Source organism: Oxyura jamaicensis, chromosome 4 (assembly GCF_011077185.1).
Source record: "Oxyura jamaicensis isolate SHBP4307 breed ruddy duck chromosome 4, BPBGC_Ojam_1.0, whole genome shotgun sequence".
NCBI classification, from domain to species: Eukaryota; Metazoa; Chordata; class Aves; order Anseriformes; family Anatidae; genus Oxyura; species Oxyura jamaicensis.
Genome location: NC_048896.1, coordinates 45,162,185 through 45,186,832, shown reverse-complemented (window position 1 = coordinate 45,186,832; position 24,648 = coordinate 45,162,185). Strand labels below are relative to the sequence as shown.

At 38.0% G+C, this 24,648-nt stretch overlaps 1 protein-coding gene and 1 long non-coding RNA gene across 3 annotated transcripts in view; both read left to right on the top strand.

Moving 5' to 3' along the window:
• LOC118165782 lies at positions 1–7,062 on the top strand. 2 transcript variants are annotated; one of them, XR_004750238.1, is made up of 3 exons: positions 1–270; positions 1,349–1,651; positions 3,860–7,062. It is a non-coding gene; the product is annotated as an uncharacterized LOC118165782 (long non-coding RNA). The 2 variants fall into 2 exon arrangements; XR_004750237.1 differs by lacking the exon at positions 1,349–1,651.
• Positions 7,063–22,784: 15,722 nt separating this feature from the next.
• SGMS2 (sphingomyelin synthase 2) overlaps positions 22,785–24,648 on the top strand; it is a 39,339-nt gene continuing 37,475 nt past the window's right edge. Inside the window, exon 1 of the mRNA XM_035324037.1 lies at positions 22,785–22,864. The gene's annotated coding sequence lies outside the window, so the exon portion shown is untranslated. The remainder of the gene's footprint in view (positions 22,865–24,648) is intronic.

The following is a 24,648-nucleotide window of genomic DNA, read 5'->3' as shown; positions in this document are numbered from 1 at the left end:
TCAGTGACAGCAGATTATGTTTCCAGGCTGGTACCTGTCTGTTCAGCAAAGCTTCAGTTTTGAACTGGGAGAAGAAATCCTGAAAAACATAGCCCCGAGAATGATGCCTTGGAGACCTTCAGAACAGAACATAGTGAGGTGGGAGAAGGGTAAAAAGAGCTCCTTTCATTGCCCTGTGAAGAATGGAGAGCAGGAGGCAAAGAAACTAAGAGATACAGTATATAGCTGATGGGAAAGTTTTCCTGAAATGTCAGCCTGTAATGTATCTCAGTAAGAATGAATCATTACTGTAAGCTGTGTCCTTATTATGAACCTTTCTTTGTTGTTATAACCTTCCTGCCACTTCTGATTCTATCAGGCTTTCTCCCAGTATCAAAGGGTTAGAGTTATGCTGCAAAATTATTCACTGGCTCCACTCAGAATAGAGTTCTAGCTTCCTGATGAATATTCAGGCAGCAACTACTGTGAGATGTTTTTCATGTTCATCTTTTTGTTCTTTTTATCATTCAGAAATTAGGAAGCAGCATATTTTTCAGTTCATTGCCTTCAGGTTAGTTTACCAAATCATTTTTTACAGATTACCAAAAACAAGCAAACAAACAAAAAAATTGCTCTGCCAATTTGCACAAAATGCAGTAACTTTCATACCAACAAGAAAGGACAAAATAATGAAGGCTTGAGCCTGTTAACTTCAGTTTCAGTTTCACTGTCCACCTAGAGCCATTGGGCATGTATACAGCCTGAAATAAGAAGCTCAGCTTCCTTTGGTAAAGAATCCAATCAGATAATCTGGATGACTGTTAAACATCACTATGAATGCACAATGTCTATTTGGAGCACGTTTGTACTCATGTAGCAGTTACAAGGGTTTGAGTAGTCTCTCTGTTTATGAGCTGTGCTGATCTTGAACTTCAAACATTAATTCTAAGCCACATGTCATTTCGTTACCTGCATTTTGAAGCAGAATTCCAAGGGAAGTTGGCATAAGATCATAACATTTTGGCTATTATCTTTTGGACAAGGACAGGCTTGTATGACAATACACCCTTTCTAGTATGCAAAGGGAGAAAAGCATGGGGCATTTATCACGTATCACCTGGTTGCAGAAGATGGTGAAAAAGACAAAAAGTCGTGAGACAGAGAGGTTGAGAGCTTAAAAAGTAGGAAGAACTAATCTACTTGATGAGCATTTTGACCCAAAGTAGGTAGAGCAATTGCTGGAGGGAGTCCAGTCACAATGAACAGACAGACTTCTAGTTATGGGAAAGAGAAAAGCACACTGCATTTAGATACTGTTTTCTAACAAATAAATTTGGTACCTTATAAGTAATGACAGATCATATTTTAGTTCTCTTTGTAGCTCACTAGGACTTTGCCTTCAAATCTATGTATGCCCAAAGAACTAAAACACAATCCAAAATTGTCTATGCAAAACAAATTCTTCTTGAAAGTTTGTTTAAATAACAAAGAAGTCTGAAGAGTCAACAATAGGCACAGGAGTCAGTTTGCTGAACTGTATGTTCAGTTTCAAAAGGGAGCATTACTTTGCACCTCACAATAGAAACACAAGTGAAGGACCTGGAGTCTCTTCAGACTACAGAAACCTAACACATACCAGGCCCAGGGGACTGGGAGCAAACAGCACAGTCTGGTAAGTGTCCAAGGAGCAGACTGACCTGGTTTGTGGCAGCATTAACTCATGTATTTCATTGTGTTTCAGTTGGTTGTGACAGATGTGACCACATTTTGTTTGGCATTTCTAAATCCTTATATAGATTATATTTGTATATGGCTTTTAAAATCCATGCTCAGCATTTAAAATATATTAATTTACATGTTAATTTACAAAGGACTCAATTTGCAGCAGAATGCTTAATAGTAATTAGAGAAATTTTAGGAGATTTATTACTGTGATGAATAATTTTTCACGTTAACACTATTACTCAGAGTTGGATTGTAATGATAGGAAAAAAATACAACCATGCATTTCAACAGTATGCTTTTGTTCTCTAGAAAATTGTGCTGCAGAATCATCTTTCAAGATGTTATGAGAGAAGGAAAAATAAAGCTCAGAGTAACTGGAAAAAAGAGAACATTTGGATAGGAAGGACAAAGCATAACGGAAGAAGTTAAATAAGGTAAAAAACAAAGAAAGCTTTGAATTTGTAAAGTGAGGTGTATCTCTGGCAGAATCATCACTGTATTCATATCCAAATTTTCCTTCATAAAAAGCCTTCCATCTCAATCTTCTGTTAGTCTGGAAATCAAAGCAGATGATCAAGAGAAAACTACTTGAATTGTAGGCTTTCATATATAGTTATCTTTTCAGGAAAATTGTTCTTCCCAACTAAATTTTAGAGACAAGTGTCAGTACTCCATAAACCTCATTGCAACACTTACAGTGTTAACATATTCACTGATGATTTAGGGAAATAAACAAGTGCTTCTACATTGAGCTCTGACCTCAATAGTTTGTCTAAATAACTACAGTGACTACGCTGAGGTAAGGCAGCTTTAAATTTCCCTCTGTAGGAGCTTGGCAATGCAATAGAGTGAAGATCATGATCTTATTACTGGAACAAGGTGGAATATTGCTGAAGGACTGTTTTATCCATGTTTCAACAAACAGGGTGTTTTGGAGGGTAGTGGGAGAAGTGGAATGTCACGTGGAATTTTGCACAGAAAAGTGCAAAATTCAAAAGTGCAAAATTCACAGAAAAACCTGCAATTATCACTGGAAGGGTCATGACAGGCAAAAAAGTTCTCTCTTGTTTATGTTATGTACTATCTCAAACTCCTCTAATTAACCAAAAATACATTCAGACAGAGATGGAAATTAAGTCCCTTCTAAATGAATCATTTTAATCCTGCTTATTAAGTTTTTACATATCCTTTAGATCATCTTTACAGTTTTCCTACATTTTCTTGATTTAGAAATAGTATTTTCATAGCAAACATGTTAGACTGTTTCAACTCACATTGATTTGAGTTCCTTAGCTTGGTAAAGGTGCTACTTGACTTTATCCAGAGCGTGGTTTCAAAGCTGTGTATGAACAGCTGGCTACCTGCTGTGGGGGTGGCTCCATGTGATTGTGAGCCTTTGTGTCTGGTAGCTTTGATCTGGTTCAGCTGACCCGTATCACAAAATTACTTCATTTCTTGCTACCACTCACGTTCACCTTGCCTCATGTGGCCAGAACAGTCTCCATCTACTTGCATCCTAAGCATTTGTCTATACATACAGTTTTACAGCAGAGCTATAGTGACCAGTCCCTAGTGTGCAGAGAGAGGATTTAGCAGCGAAAGTTGTTTTTTTCAGAGTCCATTTTTAGCTACTGGCTGTTCTCTTCTGATTTTTTTTTCTAGTTTGGTTTTGCAGAGCTAAAAACGAATGAGGCAAGCTCTGTGGAACCTGTCATTATAGCACTCAGCGAAAATTACACCAGATGAGAGCCTAGTGCAACTATTGTGGGAAACCACATCAAGAACCAGTCTGTGTATATTTACACAGCAGCCTATAAAGCTTTATTGTGATCTGACATATGACAATGTCCTCCATAATCTTCCCGTGTAATTTGAAATTGTAGAAGTACAGTTTAATGTAGCTTTTTTTAGCTCAGAGAACACATTATTCTCAGAGAATTTTGTCAATTTCTTGGAAAATTTCCCAGAGATGTAACTAAACAGGGATGGGCTAACCTGACATAAACAGAAGAAAAGAAAAAGACAAGATAAGTAACTTAACATGCTTGTCTTTTAAACATCTCTGTGTCTGTTTAAATATATAGGGAGGTATAGATACAGAAGCTGAACTTTTCTGTTCAACCAAACCGTAAAACCAGTCACTTCTTCCCTACAGAAACTATGTCATGAGAGGGCTCAAGGCACAATGTTGGCTGCCAGTTCTTTCCTATAGAAGAACAATTTGACATGGAGAACACAAACAAACTTCTCACAGACTTTCCCACCTTCTCCTGCACTTCAAATAATGCAAGCTTTTCATGTTGTTTACTCAGAAAAATGTAGCCGAGATCCAGCAGGTGGTTTTCCACAGCTTCACACAGGAGAGGTGTCGCAGCTCTGAGAACTAAAAGTGGAACGATCTTGTTCTGTGGCAGCAGAGTGATGTGTCTTCTGACTGAAGGAAACATGGTGATGATCAGCAATCCTGATCCAAAGTAGCTCACACACACTTCTCCACACTTAGTACTTATTAGTACACAATTTGGCAGGTTTGGATAATTTCCTTTGCTCCCCTCTTCGGCCTCACCCTTTCCATCTAAGACCACAATTTTCAGGACATTAGCTTGAAAGACTCTATTGTAGACCTAACATTTACAGCAACCCTTGTGGTGTATCTAGACAAGACAGCCCTCCCTTCAGAATCTGTAATCTCTCACTTCAGACCTTACATTTGAAGCCCTTGATTCACTGTGGTTTAAAAAAAAAAAAAACTTAAGCAAAATGAATTCTTTGGCAATATGGAAACCCACAGGCTTGTGGGCCTTTTGATTGGCTTAACTGATGCCTCTGAAAAGAGAGGCCTTCTCCTGCCGTAATAGGCATGTACCTGAAATAGCAGACAGGGTGGACATTGACCATCTCCTCACATTTCAGGAGGAATTTAACCAAAAGAAACATCATCCAAGAGACATTGTTTTCAAAGGTGTAGAATAAGTCACTGTATCTCCTTGAATACCACTGTTAAAAAGGGAAGGCATCAGACAAGAAGAGCTTTCTTTTTGGGCCTTCTGGCTTCAGGAGAAACTGCTCCAAAGTGTCTGGGGCCAACACTTTGACAGTCATGTCAAGACAGTCATGGGAGAGTCAGAACCTAGTGGGAACATTAAGGCCTTCCATATTTCCAGATAAATGGTTGCTTTACTGCAATTTTACCTCGAAGTGCCTTCTTTGCTAAGCAGAAATCAGATTCCCCTGAAGTCATTACGGGGAATGCTAAATGACTTCATGTACAGAGGATATAGCAAGGGAAAATCCAGTTCCTTTCTCAACGAGCAGGAGTGCAGATTCCTTCTTGAAATTTCTGCTGTTCTCCTTCATGAACCCTTTCTACAGCATAGGACAAACAATGAACTTATTGTTTCACCCTGGAATGGTATTTTCAAAATTAGCTTGAGGTGGATGTTGTGAAGATCTAAAACACAAGTTTTATATTTCACATAAAATAATAGATACACGGGAGACAGTTTCAGATGCCTTAGAGATTTCAGTTCTCCAGTGCTATGCCAACACGGAAAAATTAAAGTCCAAATATCTACTACATAGTAGGATTTGTACCATTCCTTATGGGAATACCCTGATCTTTGTTTTTGTTTGTGCTCTTTGCAAATGCTGACAACAGTCTCCAGAAAGTTGTTCAGTAAAACACTGTGCAGCTGATGCATCTTTCCTGTCTTGTTTTGCGGTAGATAGTGGGAAAAAAACTCACACGTTAATTAGGAAATGTATCTGAGAAGGTCAAGATAATATCAACAACTGAAAAAAGTGACATCTTTTAAGAACATAGCATATGACAAAGAAGAATGATTCAAACTAAGCTGATTAGTAACTGTTACGGTAAATCACAGTGACTTCCAATAGCAAAGAAAACAAGCATTCAGGGCATTCAGCAACGAACTTAAATGAGATGCAGTTACAGCGAGCCTCCTCTTCTTATTCCCTAGTTTAGATACAGCCCCAGTGGATTTGCTGACCATTAGGCAAGCAGCCAAATGAGTCCTATTTATGTCCTTATTACCACTCACAGAGAGTAAACTTTCCACCATAACTAATTTTAAAAGAGCACTCTTTCCTAGGTTCCTTTCAGGAACAGTGTGCTTTAAATAAGGTAGAGGAGTTTCAAAGTAATTTTTAAACCATTTATGTCATTACCATTAAAGGTAGAAAGTCTACCTTTAACCAAAATTTAAATGACTATTTTTATAACTTAAGGTACATATCTTCTCTATCTTTTCTAATTTAATTTTGAAATTAATTCACCTTTTAAAAAAAAAAAGGAACTAATGGAACTAATGGATCTAATTTAATGAAAAGATGGTGAATCTCTTGGATCTCAGACTGCATACACGGTACTTTGAGAAGTATGGCAGAGAAGAAAGTGTGCCATTTGTGCCATGTTAGTGATCAGTACCTGCTCACAAAGAGTCCAATGAGCACTAGGACAAGGACAAGGAAGGGACAAATAGAGCTTGGCTGTGAGCAGCTGGGTGGAAGGAGAGATGACAGCATCAGTGGGAAGAAGGAAGAGGGATGGAAGGAAGGAAGATAAAGCAAGACCTTCCCTGTTTGTAGACAGCAAGATGTTAGAGCAATTCAGTACTTAGGTTGTTTTAGTTGAAGTTGGACCAGCTAAGCTATTACCATTCCTGTTTTCTGTGCAGTTTAATCATCTTCTGTGTTTTCATGTAGAAACAAGACAAACCAGAATGTGTTAATTAGAAAACACGTCTGAGAAAGATAAGATAATGCGAACAACAAAAAAGTGACATTTACTGAGACCATCACTCATCTCTCTGCTCCTCCCTCTCTCCTGCCATGTACACTTATGAGTGAGGTAATCTTTCCTCATATATTAGCTGGCATAATTTGCTTGTATAGTTGTTTCTTTAGGTAGCTCAGTTCTTCTCCTTATAGCATAGTACTACTTTCAGAGCTTATTTTTGGAATAACAAATTAAAAAAAAAAAAAAAAATCTGTTAGAGTGTCTTAAATAGTGAACTGAAAAGCAGAAGACTGGTTAATAAAGCAAACAAGGCAAGTATTGTATAATATTACTAAAGATCAGCAAATACAGTATGGGAAGAGAAGAGGAAATAACCAAGTAAACCACAAGACTATTAAACAAATGTTGATAGTATACAGGGTTTATAAAACACAGCATAGGAAGGAATAATTAACACATCAAGGAAAATGTATATATTTTTTTTTTAAAAAAAGTGAAGAGTAAGAAAAATCCTGTTATGGGAAGCAGACTGTATGAGACCTAACTAGCTGCCTTTTTTCAAACAGATACAAAACAGCTCTTTATTTTTCTACTTTAAAAAAACAAAACAAAACAAAACAACAAAAAAAAAAAACAGTAAGCCTAACTTTGATGGACCTTATTAAAACATTTGATATATTAGCTTATGAAAAATTAGCCTACAATAGGAAAAAGCCTACACTGTAAGAGAAAATAACAATTTAGAGGTGGGAAATGAACTGGAATAAGATCAAAATTACAAAGAAAAACACAAATTCCATTGTGTTGGATAGTTTGTACTATCTTCATTACCAGAGCAAAAATGCAAAGATTCTACCTGTTGCATTAGAAATGGAAGTGTATGTTTGGAGGAGAGTTACCAGCAGAATCTCTAGGATTAATATGGAGACTAAAAATAGTGGATAGTATCATAGCTAATTTTGGCACAGCTTATGACATTTCTGATGACAAAGTTTGGAGGCAATGTCAAACTAGAAAAGGCTTGGAATATCATAAAGGTCATTGAACTTCAGTTACAGAAAGAGGATGAGGTTAAAATGTACAAAGTGCAAGGTTGTACACTTTGGAATTACTAACAGGAATTTTTTACTACCAGCTAATAGTTCATGGTTTAGAAAAGAAACTTAGGTGGAAAAACAAATAAATAAATAAATAAATAGCTTTTCCTACAGACTGGAAAGTGTGCAAGATACTATGTAAGAATTTGTTATGACCTTTTCTGAAATAATATAAAATGAGTGACAATCTTGATAGAAGAGATTAAAAATATATAATTTAATATATAATTTATTTAGCTTACTACCTTATTTTTTTATTTAAGGAAAATCTGAGAAAAGGTGTATCATTGTTCTCCAAATATACTGGGGATAAAGGAAGATACGAAAAAATCCAAAAGGAAAGCTACTTAAAGAAGAACTCAAAATCAGGGTAAGGTCACTTGAGTATATTGCCATGAAAATTTATTGTGGAAATTAGAAAAGTTTCAAATTGTTAGGGACGTTAAGTACTGCAATAGCTTCACTAGAAGAGCATGGATGGAAGGAAGGGAAGAAAAAAAAATACTTTAGCTTGAAAAATTTATAAATGGGATTATATGACCTGTTTAACTCTTTCAGGCAGGAGCCGGACTCCATAGTCCATGGTGCTGTGTTCTGCTTAGGAAAAAGCAGATGAGTAGGCAACAAGAGTTCAGTCAAAATATAAAGGAATAAAATTTCAACTAAATGCAGCTGTGAGCAGATCACCAGAGCCTAGGTTAGCCAGCGATAAGCTTGAAATTCTGGAAAACTTTACTATTCTGTTTTTTTTTGCAGCATACCCAGCTGCTCTTACAAGTACTTCTGGGACATTTCCAAAGCTGCTGCAGGGTGTAGATCTGTGTCCTGTCTGGGCAGTTTTACTTTTGTTTCCATTACAGCAAATGAGGACCTGTTTTCACTATACCGAAAGACCAGAGCTGGAACTTCTTTTGGTAAGGCTCCTCTATACAATCCCAAAAACCACTTTGCTCCCCAGGGTTATTCCCTCAGTAGCACCAGCTTTCAAGTCTTAGCCCAAGAGTTTTCGGCAGAATGGAGTTCTTGTAATTTACATACCTGTGACACTTGTCTACATCTGCACAAACCTGAAGGTTTTGTGTGCCCTAAAGCCTAGCTACTTTTGCCAATGTGAGCAGTTGGTCTAATAAAAACCCCTTCTCTTTATAAAACTTCGAGCATCTTGTAAACAGCAGGGAAAAGCCAAAACCTAAAAGCACTTCTCGAGCCGCCTTATTTATAGTGGAAATAATTTTCAAAAGTCTAAATAAAGTAACTTACCGCCAATTTTATTACACCAAGTCTTGGGTTCTGCATTTTGGGTCCTTTGTTTGCTCTGGTCATAACCAGACTTCCACAGTGGCACTGCCTCCACCACGGCCAGTAACTGCGCATTCCCATGGAGCATGTCACTGGGGTAACTCCATCAGACAGACTTTCCTCCTGTCTCCCCAGCACGGGTGAGCCAGGGGCATGCTGAATTTGATCCACTGCCTGTGCCAGGGCAGAGCCTGCTGCAGCAGCTCTGAGGCTCTCACCTTCAGGGGCTCCTGGGCCTCCCTGTACCTTTTGGGGTTCCTATGACTCTGCCACAAGCCCAAGTTGTCAGCAGTAGGGCTTAATGCTCAGCTGCTGGTAGCAAGGCTGCTCTATTGCTGGTTGATACCATGGCTTCCCACAGGGAAAGGCCCTGGGTGGCAGCTGGGGCGGCCATTGGGGCAGCACTGTGGGTCCTGCTGGGACAGGAGCCATAAGATGGCGGCAGGCACCACAGGGCCTCATAGGGGCCTGTGTGGCACCGTGGGAGTCCCTCAGAGCCCCAGGGGTCATGGCGGAGCCAGCAAGGGGACCAGGAGCAGGGGACAGTCAGGCATGGGGTCACCATGGCCTTGCAAGGAGGCCTGAAAGCTCTGGCTGGGAGCAGGCTGTGAGGATGGCTTGCTCTGGTGCAGTGGTGAGCTACAGAAGTGTCAATCCCAGTGCCTTAGGATCAACTGATTGCTCATGTTTTACCCCTAGGCTGGAAAAACTCCCCATTTCCCTCTTCTTTCTGGTTAAATCTTCCTATTCAAAATAAAGTAGCCCCATTCTCCCCACAAAAATGGCCTAATTTATCCATGACTCCTTTCTGCAGGTTCCTGAAGATAATGCTCTTCCACAGTGATAGTTTGCTCTAGGTCATGACTCGTAAGCTCTTCGGGTGGTCTCCTAAGGCAGCCAAACATGCAGGCTGTGCTTTTATTTTAAGGAGAAATGGGAAAAGCATTTGATTACAAAGAATGCTCAAGCAGGCCTCTTTAATTTTGATTTCTTCCCACTTTAAGCTATAAATGTAGCTGAAGATTACAAAGGGTTGTAAAGTAAATACCAAAAGACAACATTTACAATTTTCCACACAGTTACACCCTAAACCAATAATATAAGGGAATCTGTCCAAAACTTTGAAGTGTTATTATAGTTTGTTATATGACAAAACACTGGAGTTTCTATGTATTTATTTAGCTAGCTACCACTCCCTCACCAAGATTTTAAATGTGTTTGTTTGCTACATAGAAGTACATAAGGTTAAGGGGAGTTGTATTTTCAAGATATTTGTATTATAAAAATATTAAATGAAAGCAAATTCTTGTTAACAATGTATCTTAGACTTACATGATGAAATCAAGACCTGCTTTTAATCTATTGGGGGGGGGGGGGGAGGAGGAAATCTTTGATCTCATATACCTATTTTCTCTTTAATTATTTTCCTCCCACTGAATGTTTTTCCTGTGATTCTAGCAAGATTTTAAAAAATAATGATTTTGACATTGGATCCCATTAAATAAACCAAACCAAACAAAAGAGGACAGATTAATATTGTTATTTGTGCTCATTAGGGAGTGCACAGAAAGCAGCTGTTGGTACAGATGATCTAAATTAGCCAAATGGTATAACAAAGCAATACTTAGGATTAGGATGATTTCCTTATTTAAATTATCTATCATCTACATTTCATGCCGTCCTAAACCAGATTCTATAACTGCAGCTGATGGAATTATTTCTGAAGACCTAATTTTATTTTATTTTATTTTATTTTATTTTACTTTATTTTACTTTATTTTGAGTTAGGAATCTGTCCGTTTCTATTCCTTGCCATGTGTTTTAATCAGTTTTTCCAAAGTATATCTCTTCTTCACTTCTCTGTGATGTTCCCACCCTAAGCAAAGTTGCAGGTAGACATACTACATTTATTTTTACTATGTAATGCAGCTTCTCTTCTTTGCTACACTTAGAAGGAAGCCATTCAGTTTATACAAGAAAGCTTGAACAGAATCCACTAAAGTAGTGAGTAGTTTAGCCGCTACAGTTTTGAGGAAAGCTAAAAGAAAACATTTGGTTTAACAACTGGATTGCAGTGGTGTGTTCTTGGAACAAGAACAAAAATATTTTGCCATTGAATTATAATATTTTAATTATGGTTGGAACCACACTGGGTTGGCAATGCCTGCTTGAACCCTTGTCTCTACAAAAATGTGCTAACAGTGCATTTCAAGTGTTTCTATCAGGTGGGTCTTATGTGGTGGATGGGATTCTTAGTTCATATAATTCTATAGTGCTATGTAATAATTTCTTCCTAATACTAACAGAAGCTAAGTTGTTTCATTTTAAACAGTTCTGGCAGTTGTTCACTAAAGTATTATGCACCTAAGAATTAGTCTTAATCCTAATGCATTATGGATAGGTGTGCAGCAGTATTGCTAGGTGTGTGCTCCAGGCATGCTGTATGAAGTGGGATAACTGAAGCTGTAAAGTGTCCTCTGTGTGAACACACCACATTTTTTGAAAGTCAATATTTATAGGCAAACCAACCTGAATTCCAGTGCTTCTGCAATGGAAAGTTGCAGTTAGCAAAGAGTACACAATTTGTCCCTTATGTAATTTTAGACAAGAAGGGAGAAATGCTAAACGAGTTAAAACCTCAAAGCCAACTACAGTTACTTGAGCAATTTACTGAGACTACCCAAGGGCATAAGTGTGGGTATTTGGGCCATATATGTGCTATAGGATTCATCATACCCCACGATGTTCTTAACTCTAAGGTTCAAAGGAAGATCATGTAATAATTTTCCAATAGCATTGCTTTCCCTACACCACATTATTAGACTCAAAACTGGCTTAATGGAATTATGGCATGTTACTAATACAGCATATCAGTTCACTGCCTAAAATTGTTGAAGAATATTTGAACTTTTATAATGGTAGCAATGAAGTTGGAAGAAATAAGATGCTCTATAAAGTAGAAAGAAAGGCTTCAGGACAAAAAAAAAAATAATAAAAAAATCTTTGTATCTATGAATGTTCCTTGTTAGATGCCCAAATATATTTTTTTTTTTAATTTACTTAATACTCCTCCAAAAACTACTGTCTAAAAGCTTCTTGACTTGGTCATCAGAGCAACCGAAACATTAAGCAGTGTATATGTGGAGGCTTCACCACTTCAAAGAGTCAAGAGAAAGGCTTTGCATTGGTTCTTCTAAAAACACCATTGACAGCAATCCAAATCATAGATCTCCTCCTGAAATACACCAAAAATTGAGTGAGTGCTACAGATTAGGAAGGAAAAATCTCACTAAATTTGAAGTGCAAATTTGTTCGTTACTGTTCACTAATTTCAGGGTCAGACTATTTTAACTTCAAGCTGTACCTCATTGCCTCTTTCAGGACACAGCAAAATAAACTACTTTTAACATGTTCTTCAGAGAACTCTGTATGGTCTAATAGGGTTAGATTCATCTAATTCAATTTTAGTTGTTTATGCATCAGAACTAAGTGGTCTAGTCTTCTACAGCTATAAGGAAGAGAAGAGAAATGATTTATCAGAACAGTTTTTGTTGTTGTTGTTGTTTTTTGTGAGTATGTTAATTTCTGTCTTTTTAGATCAGCTAAAGAAAGTGTACATGACCACCAACCAAAGCTTGAAAAAGCTAAACCAATCAAAACGAATTTCATCATCTGAAACTTGTCTGTATCTCTGTCATACAAAGATTAACAATTTTGGAACACAGCTTTAAAAATAATTTAATCCTTTAGGGTTTATGGGACAACAGAAAACAGTTGGGTTTCTATTGTATTTTTTGTGATAGGTTTTATTAGTCTCCTTCTCTTTACAGGTCTTTTCAGACATGCTTCACTGAAATGGAGGGTGAGTAAATATATCTGGATCTGGTACAGAGTAGCAATCTGAAATCAAACAGTCTAAACTGAACTCCATTTTCCAGTATCTAATCAATTTACTGATTCAACAGCACACCTTTACTTGTAGTAACATGACTTGTAATGTGTTAAATGTAGGAAAAGTTATGCTAAACCTGGAGAAATTCATGACAAGAATGTACATTAAAAACAAAACAAAACAAAAACCACAGGTTTTACGTGCAGACTCTAACCTCCAAAAGACTCCCCAAAGCACAACTGAAATCTTGGAATGCCTTGAGTGTTTCCTGAGAAGTTAATGGAGTTAAGGCATCTTGAGAAACACCTTTAAATCCAGCTGGTTTTATATGCTTTAGCATGTAATCCCTTCACAATTGTCTTGGAGTAATTGTGTTTTATATGCGAAGTTTGATATACATAGCCTAATCCTCCAATATTTTATACGCTATGGAAGGTAAACAGAAATATATATGTGTGTGTATATATATTGGTAAGTCAAGCCGTAGACTGCCTGTGGTGTTCTGAAGAGAAACAAGAGCTACATTCAAATGAACTAGCTCAGCTACTGGAAGCAGCGTAGCCATGGCAGCATGCAGTTCAGCATCAGCTGTAAAATCTGCCTGTTAAGGTAAGTAAATATTTGGACAACTTGCTGGCAGAGTTCTTGTGCTACAACAGTTCTACTAGTTAGCAAGCTTATGTGCCACTCAGCAAGGCCTCAGCCTAAGACAGTAGTGCTGTGCCTGTTGGCTGTTTGGTGCCTTGCATGACAGGCCAAGAAGCACTCATGAAACAAAACAAAACAAAACAAAACAAAAAAAAGAAATGAAAAACTATACTAGTTATTTATAAGCATGTGTGTGGTAATCTCTTAGTCAAAAGTGCTGTAACAGTTTCTTATGCCTAGCCTTGAGCTGTCAGTTACTTTTCCTTCCCCACTACTCTAGTCCTAACCAGTGTATCCAATGAATATTACTGCTTCTTGTATGTATATGTTTTCCGTAAACAAGATGTTTACATATTCATCCAATTATTCAGATGATCACTTTACAAACTCATTTTAGTTTCTGCACTGATACACTAAGGAGTCCAAGAAGAATAGTGGCTTTGGCAGGATTGTTTCAGGGTGTTCATAGAAGGCCTGACTCCATTCCTCTTGAAAACTGCAAACCTGGACCATTTCAGTATGTTGCTTTATAGTGCAGACCCAGTTCAGGGGAATATATATGTGGTAAGATACTATACAACGTGTTGAAGTGTGCTGGTTTCAAACATCAAGGATTGGTCATTTAATATTCACATGGCTTTGTTTCCTGCCCTGGAGCAATAGAAACAGGCCAGCATTTCAGAGGCAAACAGATATCCCACTGAAGTGCCATGTGAAGGCCTGTTACCTAAACTTACTTTCCACCACGGCTTTTATATTCATTGTCTGAGGGTAGTTTTTACATGGTGATTAAGGTATTATTAGCAACTGAATGATTGTTAGAAATCACTGCAGCTAAACCATCTGACTTCAGAGTTCTGCTGCCCTTAAAATGGATTTTGGTAGAGCTTTTTTTTCCAGCATCTAATTTGTTTTAGATATGAATAATTTACAGACTTCTTTTATGAGACACTATAAAGGATCAATACAAATACAAAAACATACCCACTACTGTATATGCCAGCTACTGCAAAATGCCATGCTGTTCTTTTCACAGAACAAATTGCAAACATATATACTGATTCAGTACAGATTATTTTCTTTAAATCATACAAGTTATCCATTAATTTGGTAGGTAAGAGTGATTCTTAGTTCTTGTACATTTCTTCTAATTACAAAGTCAAATACCCCGAAAAAGAAAACAAAAACCAAAAACAACTGAAAAATACACAAGTGTTGCTTTTCAGTGCTCAGCATAGGTAACAATAATAGGTATTCTTTTCTCAGTACTCATTTCTATTTTAAATGTGTACAAAGTCTCTAACTGCTGAAAGTTTCTGCTGGGAAAAAATAGGATAAGCTAAAATAAGGGGCAATGTTGATAGTTAGAACCTGTGTATCCAAGATGGGGGCAGCAGGGTGTTTGATACATATTTTATCATATTTCTGCTTTTAGGAACTTATTATGCACAAATAAACATCAGACATCAGGAAGTGCTGTTATTTAGTTGGCTTATTCTCATTTGGCTCTATGGTTTCTCATAGAAAATAATTTGTCTGTGAACATCTAACTTCTGCAAAATACAAATCAGTCTTCATTCTGTTACAGGTAAGCTTCAGAAGCTATTATTGATGTAAATTATGATAGTTGGCTCCATCTATAATGATTTGGATCAGATTTGAAAGTTCTGCATTTCAGAATTAAGTTATGTAACTGAGGCAATTTACATGAACGGAACTGAGGGGAATCTACAGTACATTGATGCCCCAGTGTTTAACCTTAAAATTTATTTGGCATTAATATCTAACTGGAATCTAGATGCTTAACCTCAAAAAGTGGACAGAAACCAGTGAAAGTGGTTAGTTGCTGTAAACAGCAACATCTTCCATACACCCAGCATTTGTGGTTTTTACTGTGGAACCACAAAATTGCTTTCTAAAATATGTATACGCAGAGTTTGCCACCCACCAGTACAAGATAACAGAGCAGCCAAGATTTGCCTGGTTCTAAAAATAATATAAAATGTATCTTATTTTCCTTCTTTAATTTTGGAGAAAATAAATATTTAGAAGTTACGCCTAGTTTATAATCAAAACATAAATTTTGCCAGACTCCCTGAGTCTGACAGGTTCTGCTAGTTCTTTGTTTGCAAACTTGTTTTCAGTGATGAATTAACACAGGATTTACCCTCAGGGTAAACAGTTTGTGTAATGTCCAATATGTGGAGTATAATACGGACTTACCCTTCCTAGGTCTGGCCAGTATTGTTAAAATTTAAATAACAAAATAATATGCACCTACACTTGCGTTTGACCCTGTCTGCTCTCAGTGTTTTAAACTACATTCCTCCACTCCCTCTGCTCCTGAGAGATTCTCTAGTGCATTTTATAGTCTGGATTAAAACCAACGTTCTCCAGCTACCCTTATGGGGGACTGCTGTGTGTAATGTTGGAATGACTCAGCACCCTCCTGTGCGGGGCTTTAAAACCTAGACAGCTACTGTTAGGATTTAGTGATGTGTCTAACTTGTCCTTTTTCCTTTAAAACTTAAAAATGTCATTTAGAATCATTTTTTCAGTTTCAACTCTTCCCATTATTTACAGCAAAGGGAAAAATAAAGAAAGCCCAACCCCACTTCTCTTCACGCTGAATAGTTTCATTTGCAAAGTCATCGGAGAAATGTATGGCTTTGGAAGGTATTTTTTAACTTCCTTTTCAGTGCCTGGGGTTTGGAGGTACCAGAGGCTGTGGAACCCGCAGCAACGATGGCAGGCTACTTCTGGCAGTGCCAGCTCTCATCCCTGTGCTGCACTGTGCACAATTTTGGAATGGCTCACTGACCAAGAGCACCGCATATACCACAGAAATTGTCATTGGAAACTCCTAAGGGCAAAGCAGAAAGTGCATCTTCCAATGTGCCAAAATAAAGAATCCCACTTTTTTTTCCCATTATAACAACTGTAAATATTTTAAAACATGAGATATCAAAAGACTGGAGAAGTCTTCCTTTTACAGTCATAGTCTGATAGACCTTCAAGAAGTTCCTTATATCTCACTTGAGCTATTACAAAATGTGTTATCTCTAGTACTACAGTGTGCTAAACCACCTTCAACTAAGATAGTTATGTGCAATGCATATGAGTGTTGAATGTTGTTTCTTGAATATTAGGGAGAAATAATTTCCTACATTTTCTAACTTTCTGTTTTCTGTGCTGTTTCTGTATCAACATAAGAAGATTTGCATCTCAGGAGCCCCCTTTTACAGGCACTGTGACACAACATAGCTGTAGGGCTGTAGTATCCTAAGCCCTAATGGACATACAGTTGTGGCACTGTTCCTGTCAGCACAAAAGCACGGGGGCAGGAGGACAGAAGAGGTCAGCATGTAATTTCCTACACTGGCTAAAAACTGGTGGGTGGAAGAAGGGTTTCCACTCTCTAGGACAAGTTTGGGTTGATTCAGCCACCCATGCTCTTGCAGTACAGACTAAAGTTGATAATTTAGAAAAAAAATATATGGAAACAGACATCAGCACTAGGAGAATTGCTTGTTCTCTGCAGATGGAAATCTTCTTTTTTTTCTTCAGAAACTATACTGTCAACTTAGTTGAGGGTAAGAAATGCAAAATGAATATAATACTTTTTAGAGATGAGAACATTTTCAGCAACTGACAAAACTTGAGAAACTTGCCAAAGCCCAGCAAACCTCCTTACTGATCACATTTATACTATATACAGTAATGGCTAAAACTGAACAATTTTAGAAGGTAAATTGCCTTTCTCTACCTGTAATACCTGTATGCAAATTATACAGTAAATGCACACAGCTTTGTGTATACTTGCTTTCAGTGTCTTTTTTTTCCCATTCATTAAGTGTTTCTCCTGCTGTTTGATGTGTGACCACTTCAGGAAACCATGGAATCCTAACAAGTATTTTCAACTTTAATAAGACAACACAACAGTTAAAAAATGTCAAAAATGTCTATCAGAGCTGTTTTCTCAGCTTTAACTACCTGACAATATTCTTTATATTGTCTAACACAAGTTTATTATCTAAAGTGATGAACATTTTCACAGGGGCAGTTAGAATTTGGAGAGGGAAGTGCCAAATAGATAAAAGGAGAAAAATGTCCTCTTGAAGTGATTAAACACTGCTACTCCTTGACCAAAAAAGTTATGGAATTTACATCACTGGAGATGTTCAAAACTTGACTGGACAGCCCCAAGCAACCTGACAGAAGCTTGAATTTAGCCCTGCTTTGCACTGCATGATCTCCAGGGGTGCCTCCTGACCTAAGCTCTGCTATGATTTGCAATTATCTGCCTGTGCCCTAAATTACCTAACATTTCAATCACAGGAAGAGGTGGAAATACTGCAGGCCAGACAATTTATAATAGGAAATGAATGCTCAGGATAAATTTATGTTTTTGTTTCCACATGTACTATTTTAAAACTTAGTTACCAAACTGACTAGTTTGAAATATATTTTTTCGTGTGTTTATAGGCTCAGCTGCTCTGTATTAACTCTAAAATAAGCATTTATCATGGAAAGCTTGACCCAGAGTTAATTTTAGAGGTGCTAGCAAATGCTGCTGTTATAAAGCCTCTTTTCCTGTTTACAATGAGAACAGATCTTCTCTTTTCCTCATACTTATTATCTTGCCAAAACCAGAGGTCATTAGCAAGGTGAATCTCCACTTTTTCAGTGCTTCTGTCAATATAATTTTAGGAAACACGTGCAACACCTGCACAACATGAGTTTTCAAATGGAAACCTATGAAATATTTACATAGCTAAAGAAACTATGGGTTAGTCCACATTTTTCCTCTTCTTACTGCTATTGTTACTTAGTATGAGGGATGTCAAAATCATTTATTTTTTTAGAAACTGTAGGGGATATATTGTTGAAATATAAATAGGTCTCTGCAGTTTTTCATACACAGTTAATTTCTGTAGATTAAGAAAAAGATTTATAAAAGATAAATGAGAGCATTTTAATATATGTTTGACCTTTTTTGAGGATTTCAAATACGATCCTAAATCCCCCAAATATTTGACAGAGGAAGCTGATCTCAGGTCCCTTGTAACTGCATTGTCAAAAACCAGTGAACACCCATAAAATATAGTTAGAAGCAACTTGCCCAATGTCACAATGAAGACCTAGAAATAGAATTCATCTTCTATTTTAAAATCTCAAGATAAACATTAGACATACAGCATTCCTAATAGTCTATACAGTTGTTTGGTTGGCTGGTTTTTGTTGTTTGTTTTTTTTTGTTTGTTTGTTTGTTTGTTTTCTAGGCTAATGAAATTTAGCATAACACTGTGGGCTTATGTGATCTTCTTTCCTTCTGTAGCATTCTTGGAACAATGTTATAGTATGGTCATGTTAAAAGGATTTTTTTCCAGCACTTTCTGATTCTGAGGTTCCTTCTCTTGTTCTGTGTACTAGAGGTCTGATCTTGCATCTTTGCAAGTGCTCACACAGTCACTCCCTGTACTATGACTATGTTTGCATTCAGGGCTTATTTTGATTTTTCAAGATTCATTTATTCTAGACACTCTAGACTTCCCACTGATAGAAAATGGTGTGACCTTGGCTTGCAGTATACAGATCAGTGATCTGAAATCAGGAATCCTCATCCCGTTTCTGATGTGCAGCTGAATCTCAGAGAAGTCACCACTGTACATTCTTGTTTTAATCTTATAATTCAGATGATTGTACATACCTTCCTTTCTAAAAACAAGCCTGGATGTATATGGATAAAAAATACTTAACATTATATTATTAATAACCGAATGCTTAGAACAATCAACTAAATATCCATTACACATTAGTCTTTCAAGTTGTATTGAAAACACTAAAAATATATAAAACTGTCATTAACACTTAAAAAAAAAAAAAAAAAAAAAAAAACACCCTTATGGTATGTAAAACATAACTATTTCTTTTATTCTTACTGAAAAGAGGCTTATTGTGGTTCAAGGAAACATGTTAAAAAGCTTCTTTTCATTGATTACAGTTGATCAATAACTCACTAGGCATATTATTGTCAGGCCTGTGGATGCCAGCACTTTCTCACAGTGGTTACCTATCAGCAGTGTTGCCATAAATTATTGCTGAGTCAGAAAGGAGCACTATCTCCAATCAAAGTATAATGTGCTTTAACTTTCTTCACACTATGAAAGGCAGCTAAGGATCCTCATATTTCTGGTTCCGATGAGGTTCCTTCTTCAAAGCCTATCACCCTGTAGATCTTTCATACTATCATACTTTTTATGCCCATCTCCGAGCTGGCACAATGCGAATTCAGCTCTGCACATAATTTATCAGTATTGATTATATTAATACTAGATGCAATAGGCCCATCAGCTTCAGCTTGCAGAATCGTCTTCCATTGCCATTGTACTTTCTACTATCTTTGCTGGTGTGTGCAGCACTGGAGACATCTCCATTTATGCCTACTTGTGGTTTATTTATAGAAGAACAAGAATCTCCCCTCTTCAGAATGAAGACATCCCAAAAGTCTGCCTACAGATCAACTTGCAGTACCTGAAGTCAAGATTTTGCTATAGTGTTTTCCATTGAGAGACTTCATGGAATAGTGTCAGCTCCCTCATCTCTTCTAAGATCTGCCCGTCTTCTCAAGCTAATTTACTCTTGGTCTTTTTTCTCATCAGATTATAGCAAGAACCCTTCTCCCTGTATTATGACTCACGCTTTCTGCATCCTCCTTCAAAACGATTTAAAAATATGAATCAAAGGAAAAGACAATTTAGAACACATTTTTACAACAGTAAATATACATTTGTCAAGACATAACACTACCCAGATCCCTTTACTTTGGCTTCATGACCATCATAAGCCATCTAGTCACATCTGTGTGATGATACAAATTGGCATAAAGACTCTTCAGGAAGTGTTTTCTCAGTCTAGAAGCTCATCCATTAATCAACTTTTTCTTGGCTGGGGCCTTTATTACAAATCTCTTGGCCATGAATTTTTGTAAGTAGAATGAGGGCATTTTGCTCCTACATAAGAATAAACTCAAAATTACTTCTGGTATGTTTCAGATATGGTGGAACAAAGGCTTTCGTGCATCTTTTCATTAAACTCACATGTCTTTTGAATCCTCTGCTAAAGAAGACGTGAAAGGCCTGCTAATCCATAGAATAACATCAAAAGAAGCATGTCATATTTGAAATTCAGAACTGATAAATGAGTCAGCTCTGTCTTTTGCTTCTTCATATCTCTGCAGTTCATGACTCACTCACTCACTTGAAGGATACCTGTCACAATGTCTTTAGCCGTAACTTCACTTTCAGATTTGATTCTACAGGTCTGTCAAACTAATAGTAAGATTTCATTGCAGAGTGTTTGTATATCTTCCAGTATTTCTCCCCACATCATTTAAAATTATTGGAGAAATGGGCATAGGATTGGGTTAACGTCTTACATTTTGAGGAGCATCACACTCTACACACACACACAAAATAATAATAAAGAGCAGCAATCTTCTGCTGTTCAGTGCATAACTTCATTAAGGTGGTTGTTGGTCCTTTTATATAAAAGGAAAAAAAATCTGGTTTGCTACCAGAAAGAAAACTAAAATTGAGTACCTTACAAAATCAGCAGATATGCTGCTAGAATAGATAAGCAGCTAGAATATTATTGTACCACTTTTGAAGCTTCTTGCATTGCCTGCTATCAGAGACAGGGCAGCACATTAGATAGGGTGCCCTAGTATGATAGTTCTCACTGTGTGTTTCATACTGGATTTACATTCAGATGATAAGAGCAGTCACATCTTTTTAAGTAGGCCAATTGTCCCTCATGCAATTGCGTCAGCTGATGGGGTTTAAAAATAATTTTGACTATAAAAAATAATCATACTTACAGAATCCTTAGACATAAGATAATGAGATAAAAATTACACAGCTTATATACTTCAATTGAGTGTGGTAAAGCTTAGCACATTTGGATTGCTCATTCACCTTTCAGTCTTACTTCCATTTCCCTCTTTTCTTTTTCTACTTTCTCAGTTGAATAAGATCGAATTGTCCTTCATAGAAAAACCACACAAACACAGACAAAAAGAGACCACATAGCAACTCCCATGTTCAGCTACCGCTAGTTTGTATTAAAATGTAGAGGCTTTTTGTTTTGCATTACTGTGGGGGTGAAAAAAAATACTTTTTTTTTTTTTTTTGGTCAAAGAGGATGGTTGCTAGCAGTGAAAGCTTTAGCAAAACTGTTCTGCTTCAGATGGGCCTGCTGAAAAAAAGTAAAATCCTAAGGCTGAGAAATGCAAATAAACTTAAATGGAAAAGATGAGATCAGAGAAGTTAGAGAGGAGAACCACGCTGGAGCATGATGAGAAGATAAAGTAGATAGGTCTGAGTATCAAAGAAAATGGGCTGATGAAGCTGCCTGTTGACTAAGCGGAAGTTGTTACAGCCACACAGTCTTCTAGTTTTCATGTATTTTATGTCATATCCAGAAATTCTTATGATGCTAGAGAAGAGAATAAGCCTTTTCAGCTGCCTGGCATTATTCCTCTGATCTACTGTTTGTTTCCAAAAATGTCATCTCCTTTCCTAAAGAGGCTGAGAATATTTCCTACGCTTCTGCTTGACACAGTTTCCTAGAAACATCTTGATCTTCTGACTTGCAAATACAGAAGATAAACTAGAATTATTTTTCCTCAATCTCCTGTTTCCCCTCTACACCCTTTATCAAGTAAGTACCTGCACTCGTACTATTTCTTCCAAGGCCTTCTTTCATGCAAGAAAAGTGTGCCTTCAAGTGATAATGTATACAGAAAGTGCTTTGAAGACAGAGCTGGTGATTATGGGTGCACATATTTTTAGATAGACAATCAATTTTTGGCTTCAGTCATAGGGGAAACTTGCTTAAAGAAAGTGAGACAATCCTCTTATTTCACAGCTTCTAAATAGATGGCTGGAACACTAAAAGTGTCACCAACCCGAACAAGTAGACAGCACCCTCAAAACAAAACCCTGAAACAAAACACCAGAAACTAAACAAAACACAGGAGTATCCGAAGAAAGAGTAACTTTGTGATACGTCTTTTTCTGCTTTTGTAGCTGAAATACTGAGAAGAAAGCATAAAAGGTTGTGGGCTTGTTTAAGTAATTGCTTTATTTTCTAACAAAATCCCTGTACTCTAAATCAGTTTATTCCTCGCTTTTCCATGAGCTTTAGCGGGGCAGCAAAGCTTCAGCATTTGAGTTTTCCCAGGGCGACTGCAGAGAAGCCGCTCCCCGCCGTTTGCGGGCAGCAGGCGGACCCCACAAGACTCGAACCGGATTCGCCCCGGATTCGCCCCGGGGCCGTCCCACACCTGCGGGCGGAGCGGTCCTGGTGCCGGTCGCGGTCCCGCCCCCGGCGGACACCGGCTGCCTCCTTTGAAAGCCGGGGACGGCCGGGCCAGTAGTGTCAGGAGGGATCTGGGGCTTGTGTGTAAGTTCTGGGGGCTCTTTGCTCCTGGGTCCTCTTGGGAGGTGGTTAGAGTCTCTGAAGCTTGTGTGATTAGTAAAAGAGTGGTTGGTTGTCCTTGTAACCTGCTACTTTGTGGGGCTTGGGTTCAGTCTCTCCTGCCTTGTTGGGATGGGCTTGCTGTCTAAGCTTCTGGTTGTGCCAGCTATGGTAATGGATAAATAATGACTTCTTACTGTACTTGTGGGACAGTAATGGCACACTTCTGAGCTCTGATGTAAGTAGTAATGGAAAAACTTGTCTTAGAATCTTGCTTGTGGGTTATCTCTTGGTCTGCTTGCTTGGTTGACAAAAATAGTGATATTATTAATGGCGAACCTATAAGCTAAAGTTTGCTGTTGTTGTTTGTTTTTGCTTGTTCTAAGCCCCTTGATGATAAATGGAAACTAGTAAACTAATTTTTAGAAAGTGGTGGAAATAGAATTTGTCATCCCTGAAAGGTGTCTAATTCCAGAACCATGCGATTTACTTAGTTCTATTAAGTACTTTGTGAGCATATGCTGTTGAAGAATCTCTTTGAGTGCTGATATTTTACATGTGCTTGGCTTTTGTGTATTTATTCCTAATTGGTTGGGAACAACAAATCATTCAGGAGTTGCTTCACCTGTTTCAAGGTAGGAGTCTCAGCTTGTACCTTGTGAGGCATGAGGTTGCTGTGAGAACCGGGGCATACAGTACAACAGCAGAGGCTGTGTGTGGGGTTACCCTGACATAGAGTACGCATGTGTTCATGCATTTCACTAGTTCCAAAACTCCTTTGATAGGGAAGAGCTGTGTATCCGTTTGGTGTATCTAACTCCTGTGTAGATGTCTGCCATGGCTTGGGTACACAAGTAGGCTTTCTCTCTTCGTGCTGGTGTTTACTCTTTCTATAAACTGCAGAGTTAGCTTGAACGAGAAACTCCAAAGTGGTTCTTATTCCTGCCTGGCCCTATGAACTCCGTTCTGCAGATTTAGCTCTGTACCATGGCTCTGAGCAGGGTTCTGGTGGCAGCTGCCTTTGAAAACTGCCTGGGTGTCTCTTTAGAAAGAGAATTTTAATGCATGGGCTGGCTGTGTTCATTTATAGAATTACTGCTTCCAATAATATCCCTGCTGATCTCATGAAAGAGGAGAAAAAAATAAACAGTAATGAAAAAGATGCTGGGTTTGTTCCAGCTGAGGCAAACAGTAACTTTTTCCTCAAAACTACTCTCTTCCCTTCCTCCCGTTGCCCTGCTGGGGGATGGGAGGGACATGATTTGAACACTGTTCTCCCCATGGACTTTTAGTGTGCAAACAGTTTATTTTCCATCATGGAACTGTTCCATTTGAAATTCTCTTCTTATTCCTGTCTAAAGAAAATTCTGTGAAGGTTACCCTGTTATGGCCAAGCAACGTTACCGGGACGTGTGCTGCCAACTCCTCTCTGAGTTTTGTGACTTCCTGAACATGCCACTCACGTTGCGACCACCTTTTGGGAGCAAGACTCCTGCAAACAAGAGTTATGTCGGACAGACCCTCTCTTGCAAGCCACTCTGCATGAGTGAGCCTCTTGAGGCCACCAGGAGCCCTGTGCCTGAGCCATGGATGTAGGGCAGGTGGGATACAGGGCCTTGAGCAGAGCTGGCTGTGTCCTATCTTCTGCCCTGACATGGTGCTTCAGAGTAGCGTTTAGAGAAATAACAGGAAAGAGTGTGTTTCAGGTGGCTGTTGTATCTGAGTTAATTAGCAAAATGGCCAGAATTCCATTTTTACCTTTTTTTGAA